Source organism: Ornithodoros turicata, chromosome 1 (genome assembly GCF_037126465.1).
Source record: "Ornithodoros turicata isolate Travis chromosome 1, ASM3712646v1, whole genome shotgun sequence".
In the NCBI taxonomy this organism is placed as follows: Eukaryota; Metazoa; Arthropoda; class Arachnida; order Ixodida; family Argasidae; genus Ornithodoros; species Ornithodoros turicata.
Genome location: NC_088201.1, coordinates 43,808,060 through 43,815,580, shown reverse-complemented (window position 1 = coordinate 43,815,580; position 7,521 = coordinate 43,808,060).

Here is a 7,521-nt window from a genome sequence, read left to right as displayed (position 1 = left end):
TCGCATACAACCAAACACTACGTCGTCTGATTATTGTTCCTGCACTTGTAACATTGCATCGTCAGTGGGATTTAAACACTTTCGACTGTACTGTACTATTATGAACATTATTTATCCTGTTCAAGAGGCTTGGCCATCTGTACAGAACCCTTGGGTTTCATCTACCTCTCAACTCGTTCTCAAATACGTAACCTCCATAACTGCATCTACTTTTGTTGCACCCCTTTGCTTTCACAAGTTCTTTGCTTCCAGACTTCTGCGTGCTGCCCTGGCCACTTCATTCTCCTTCCTCCTCTCCCACGGCTGCAACACGCCCCAAATAAAAGTCCTTCGTGAAGTCTTCCCCATCCAGATAGGACCGGTTAAGACATATCAGACTACCTTCCAACTACCACGAGTGACACACGGCTAATTCGATGACTCAATTCGAGCAATTACCTCGCGAGACAACTGGGATCTTGAGCGGTGCCGAAGACCGTTGATTAATCTGGCCTAAAGAGAAGCCGGTAGCGTATCCCCCCTGCTAAGTGCAAGATAGTCAGCGGGACCACGTTCGAAGCCTAGCAAAGTTCCGTTCACGTCCTCCGTAACAAGGGGTGCTAAATACGGGTACTCTGAGCAACCAGGTTATTCAAAACTCTCGTTCAAAGCATATTACATTGACACCTGTCAGTGTTTAGTGTTTAAGGTCTAACTTGCCGTAGTTCCAACGTGCGGTACCTCATGGAGCTTTCGATTCCCAGTTGGGAATCAATTACCGTTTTTAATAATCCCACCGAATTACTTGTGCTTTATCCAACTTTCTTACTTATCATTCGTGTAAGGTGAGCCAACAACATTGACGGTGTGCTCTGTACTCCACATGGAAGTTGTACACCTAGAGGAGCCTAAAATTGTCAATCGTTGACTGCATTTATCACATACACGACTCTTGTAATTTTTATACCCTTTTAGCGCAATAACAGGTCCGTGTATATTTTCGAAATGCCGAACATTAATTGCAATAATTTCTTTCTACCTAGGCTACTGGTACTTTATGCGACAAGTCGGACCACAAGGATTTATCGGCTCCATTAGAGCGGTTTCCGCCGCCGTCCTAGCATTGTATAATTTAGGCAGGAGCTCCAAGAAAATGTCAATGCGTGGATATATCGTAATTTAAGAATTGTGTAACTGTCTGCACAGGCTTTGCATACCTGGACCACTCGCTCCATATTTTAACGGTTGTCCATATTCCAGGAATAACACGGCTCCTGGAAAGTTGTTTTGCAGGCACTGCTTCTATCTTTGACCCTAGACGAAAGATGTGCGCACATAGAATCAGCTCCCCAGGGGTTCTTGTAACTTTCTCTAGTTGTCCCCCACACTCCTTTTTCCTTTGCTCTTCCGCGGTGTCTGCAAAAAATTTGTCTAAATTCGTAAAATTCTCAGTTTCTAGTTTCTAACATTCAAAATCTTTCCCAGCGACCGCATTGTCTGTGCTAATTGCCTGAAAACGGGCCATAATTGTATTCACCGCATATGCGGCTAATGCTTGATTCAGCTTCAGCCCACTCTATCATCTTGCCCAAAGGTGATCGTCAGGCCCTCGTCCGTGCTCTCTCTGCAGACAAGACAAGATCACAGTGGCTGCATGACATTACACCCTACTCTCTGCTCCACGCAGTGGATCCTTCTCTTTCACTGTCGCTTCCTCACCGCCTTCCGCGACACTACGCATCCCTGCTTCACCGCATGCGGCTGAATGTTGCATTTACACCAGTTATGAGGCAGCGTCTTGGCCGTGCGCCCTAGGACCTTTGTGCAGCATGCAGTGTGCGTGCAGACCTGCACCACCTACTTATGGACTGCCCGGACTACCAGCGGGAGCGTGCGATATTGCAGCACGAACTGCATGCGATCGATCATCGCCCCTTTACCATAGGCAAGGTGCTGGGCCCATGGTCCAGTCCAGCTCATACACGCCAAGGTCTGCGTCACCTCTGGGACTTCTTGTCATCAACAGGCCTCTCCACCCTGCTTTGATTACCGGACCCCTTATCATAATCATCATCATCTCTCATCACGTACAAGTGGCACTGGGGCAGCGCCCAGCCTGCTGGCCGGCATCAGTCCCATCTCATCATCGTATCTCTATTTGTGTGTGTGTGTGTTGATTCATATGACCAGAAAATATAAGATTTAATTTGTGCAAATCATGCCTGCATTCTATTGAGCGTGTAATATTGTTCACTTCGCAGCTTGAGAGCCGCGCACTTTCGCGTCGCCTGTTGGTCTTCACTTGAATATTAATTCGATGTGTCGACCCGTCAATATCTTTGTCAGTGCTAAGCAATAATTCCTTGAACATGTTTGACAAGAACAGCTGGAAATGTCCCCGAGAATGATTTCATTATTGCAACGCGTGATTAAAATTGGGAAAAGGAACTTGCCTACTGTATATTCCCTTGCGGTATTAAGGTAATCTGCGTCTATTTCCGTTGTCTATGCTAATGGGCACCCTAGCAGGTCATTGCAACAGACCGTTGGTTCAGAAAAGGTTCGTTCTGTTGAAATAAGTGACAAATATCCCACTTTGAAATTACATGCCAATATAAGACAACAGTGACTGAAATGCTCGAAAAAAAATTCAAGTCAGGATTTGAACAAAAACAAAACAAAAAAAATCTCAAAGGCAGCGCCACGAGAAACTTGCTACTGGACCCATTGCGAATGGGTGGTTTTCAAGTTGAGAAGTGGCGCTACGCATGCTGGGTCTTCGAACTTCCGGTCCGAAATTGCGCTCAATTGAAGCAAGCAAGGCAAAACTTCATAGATCTGGCTTAAACGACAACCAAGATGACTTCGCTTGGGAAGGCCTGCCCCCCAAAGAAGTAAGGTACTTTAACAAATGCTTCACACGTACTTTTCTTATGGCAAAGATAAGATTTCGTGACACATCGTGCATGTTTGGTTTGGCGTTTTAAAATCTTTCTGTGGGAAATGTTCTGTTACAAAGCGGTCAATATGTGATCGGTGCTTTCTAAGAATCATGGGAAAAGGGGTCGACCTCCGTGTCTACGCTAGCAGACGACGCACGCTATGGGGGCTGGAGGTGGATGTGCCTTGCTCTAGGAACATCTTTAGAAAGCGGTAAAGTGCGATTGTCAGAACCTTACTCATGGACTGTTTTTCTGTGTGTATATATAAACTAATTTACCGGCGGTAAGCACGCACGTAATGTAACATTGAGTGTAACGGCTGCAACAAGGAAACTTCAAGCGTGCGTCACGTGTGTAAGCAGCGATTTTCAGCTGCAGCTGATAATAAAAAATATGTTAAACTCAATGTCAAAAATTCGCTTTTGATGTTGTGGGTTTCATCCATACATTCATATGTAGGATAAGTACGCAGCATTACCGTCGCCGTGCCAATACCTAGCATTGTAGTCCTGAAGGGAATACTCAGCCCTTGACAACAGCGCAACAGTCACCCATACTGCTTCAGAAGCGACTGGGAAACCAATTTTAAACACGCAGCGAACACAAAGCACCTTGCCTATCGTAACCTGTGAGGTAGAGCCCTGCATCATCCGCGGATGGAAGCGGATATCCGCGGATATCCGCAAGATACTTGCGGATTCGGATGAAAATTTAGCACTTTCTGCGGTGTGCGGATCGGATGCGGATGGCGCGAGGTCGGATGCGGATGTGAAGGCAGCGGATCGATAGCGGTTCGGATGCGGATATACCGCATGCTGTAATTTTTCCACCAGCAATTTATTTGTATTGCGCGTCGACAGCGAGCGCATGCTCGGATTCACCTTTGACCATGGACGGCCAAGACGGGAGAGGAGGCATTCTGGCGTCTCGAACTGCGCGAGCACCATACGAGGTAGCGTTCCACGCGTTCCAGAAGTTTCTCCATATCGCGTTTGTTGAAATGTTTACCTTTGCTTGTCGTAGTGAGTCCTTCCGTGACAGCATGGAGGGTTCCGAAATTATACCAACATGCTTCCGGCGGTCTTTACGCGTCCTTCGAAACGTGCTGATTTTGCGGATCGGATGCGGATGGTGCGTTTTGCTCAACGGATCGGATGCGGATGTAAACTGTTGTGTATGCGGCGGTGCGGATCGGAGGCGGATAACGTGTGCGCGGATGCGGGTCGGATGCGGATGCCAAAAATCTCATCCGCGCAGGGCTCTACTGTGAGGTACTCGACACGGAAGCGAGGACACTGACGTCCTTTCCGCACGAAGTTACCGGTGACCTATCTGACGCTTCAAATAACAAAGATAAGCAACATTTCAGATATGGCACAACAAAATGCACATGCAGTAGTTTACGCAGCAATCTTCGGCACTCTGACGATAGTACGCATGCAATCGTTTCATTTTAGTTTGGGGCGAAGCTGTGACTTTAGTGATATTCTATTCACATTATGAGTTGATAATGTTATCATAGGCGCGCACAACTCAACGTGGTAGGTACACAGCATGGCATTTGGTGACAAGTGCCTGCACCCCTTAGTTCAATTTTCGTTCACGCTGATAACGTTTTTCCAAAGGCACAGGATCCAAGGGTATGCCATACATTTTATGTCCTTTTTCCGCAGAATTAGTGCATTTAAGCCCTGAACATTCGCTTATTTTTACGTTGAAAACACGCTTGCTCTATAGACTTCGTCGCGTTACTCTCAAACCACTAGTGTCCGTGCGTTCCTTAGCCTCGTTCCAAGCGACGACACAACAGGGGCGGACTGCCAAAATTGCTCTTCCCATTGGCATGAATGCTGGTGGCCGCCTCTTTAATGAGTATGACTGACGATAACGTAACATTCCATATAACCAGTCATCCGGTAAACATCTGAGTAGCGTATCAACGTTCGAAAGATCAAGGAAAAAGATTGCTTGCTTCCGCGTGCGATATGCACAGCTGGTCACGTGAGGAGTGCTGGCCGATGCGATATCTGTTCTACACCGGTTCCCGAGCGGGAGAGAATGAACGGGCACGAAAATGAACGAAAACAGACACGGGAAAAAGAAGGAACTCTGCAAACGGCAGTCCACACGTGCACAGTTCCTGCGTCTACCACGGGGTGGCAGCACTAATGCCGGCGCCCATTCCTTGAATCGCGTTTTTGTGAATAGGATCCCAGCAGAACTTCGGACCAGAAGCGTAAATCCACGTGACACTGCAAGTTCTCTTACGACATTTTGACAGGAGGTTGCAAACCACCCATAGTGTGCCGGAGTACGGGCTGAGGCCATGGACTGATTCATGTCTTGATATTCCACGCGACGAGGAAATTGTGAGATTGTTTTCCATTCGGTTCTTTTTAAAATTTCCTGTTTCCCCACAATCCTTGCAGTAGGTAACCTATTTGTGGGGATTCTTACAATTCCTTCAGTATAGGACACACTGACATTTTTTCCTGATATGGCCCTTCACGGTCAGACCGGTACAAGTTGAGCGCGATACGAATTGAGTGCGTGGTATGAGGGAGACAGTTTCCGGCACTCACTCCAGGTACAGAGTTGGTGAGGAGCAGCTGGAGCAGCAGAGGGCGTGGGAGGGAACATGAGCGCCGTCTCCCGCGCAAGTGTAGTCTGTGTTTTCCTTTTTTTTTTTTTTTTTGTTACCGTGACAATGAGAGTTGCGGTTTCGCGCGCATGTATTCCCCATTGCGTTTCGCAGCTTTGGCATGTCGGAGGTTGAAGAAATCCTGCTCAAGCGTCATTCAAAGGATGGGACACGGTGGTATGGATACCTGCTGAGTGACGACTGTCTAAAAAAGCTAGAGAAGAGGGTTCAGGAACCGGTCCAGCACACCCGGTACGATCAGTTGGGAGAAAGGGGTGTGACGCGCATGCCCTTTACCTCGTGGGGATTATCCTTCCCGAGCGTCGATCTTCCTGGCCACTTCGAGATCACGGTCGGTTCGCTTCCGATCGTTCTCTTTTCGGGGACTCCCGAACGAAGCTGAAACATAGCCGCTGCCGCCGCGATGGGTTCCATTTACTTGGCGTTCATCGTTAGTCGGACTAAAGAAACTCACAAACTCGACATAGAAAATATCTGAAGAGACAACTGCCGCCATTTTGAATGCCGTTCCATGTGGGGATGCTGTGGTGATTTAGAACTGTTCAAACGTTCCATTTCGTGGACTGTACAATATCTTATCAGTCGAATATACATGTGGGAGTACGCTTAATACGGAGTTTTTGTTCCCACTACGATAACACGCCGATCGATACGATCTCCGAAAAACAGATGCGACTCACAAGCAGACTCGTGCCCGTTACTCGAAAAAAGTAATTGATTATACTTACCAATTACTCAACTCCAAATGTAATTGAGTAACGAGTAGAAAAGAAGTAGCGTTACTCTGGTTGTTACTCTGCATTCACGCTAATTATACCCGTCTTTGTGTGCCCAGAAAAGAAAGAAAAAAGGTTCAACAGCGGAACGTCTGAAATAACATGAAAAACAAAAACGCGTAGGACATTTAGATCTGTACGTCTACTGTATTTATCGCCCGGGAAGACGTTGACCTGACTGTGGACGAACATTGCGTAGAACTTCCCCATGACTCACTAAACCTCCAAAACTTCAGGTACCACCACACTGGTGTAGGAAGAGACGTCCTGAAATTCCAGAACATTATTACAGTGACCTCCGCTTGCTATAGTAGAACGGCCCAACAAAGGCTGACGGCACGATGGGCTTTACTTTGGGCAGAACATCTGAAAGATAAGTTAATCTCTGCTGGAAAAGTAATCAATTATTGAGTAATCGATTACCCTGCAAAGTAATTGATTACTCAAAAAATTACTTTGACAGTAAAGTAACTGATTGATTACAAGTGATGCAATTACTGGTCACGCGTTAAGCACAAGTCTGCTCACGAGTCGGTGGCAATGATTTGTAGAGCGCTTGTCCGCAGTTTTAGTTTGCAGACGAAAAGTCATCAAGAACGACCCCACCGGTGCGCAAAAGCAGTTGGGACGCCATCTGCCCGCACAAATCTGAAAGTCATTTATTCGTATCATAAGTGAGGTTCCAGTTATATTATGCGCATGAAACACGTTTTACAAGCATTTATTCATCGCTGCCTTCAACTGTCCATGAGGACTTCGGCGTAATCCGGTGGTTCAGGGCGCACACGAAGCATATCTTCACTAAGGCTTAGGCGTCCAGACGGTGGAAGTCACACACGGTGTTAAGTGCACTACGGCTTGTCAACAGTCAGGTGTACTTCAGAACAACCACTACTGTCCCAGTGGTTGCCGCCGAGCCATGATTTCGGGAAGTTCCAGACCAAAATCGTTCACAGTGCACGCCGTGAGCAACGATGTTGTTTCTCTGGTTGTCAGCCATCTTGTTTGTAAGCGCACGTTCTGCGCATGCTTCAGCTGAGTGGGGGCGCGAAAGCGCGCACGAAAGAAGTCCGACAAATTCGGAATGAGTGGGATTCCGATATTTCTTGTAGACTATAGAGATCTCAGACTCAGCTTACGCATGCGCACTGTGCAGAAAGCT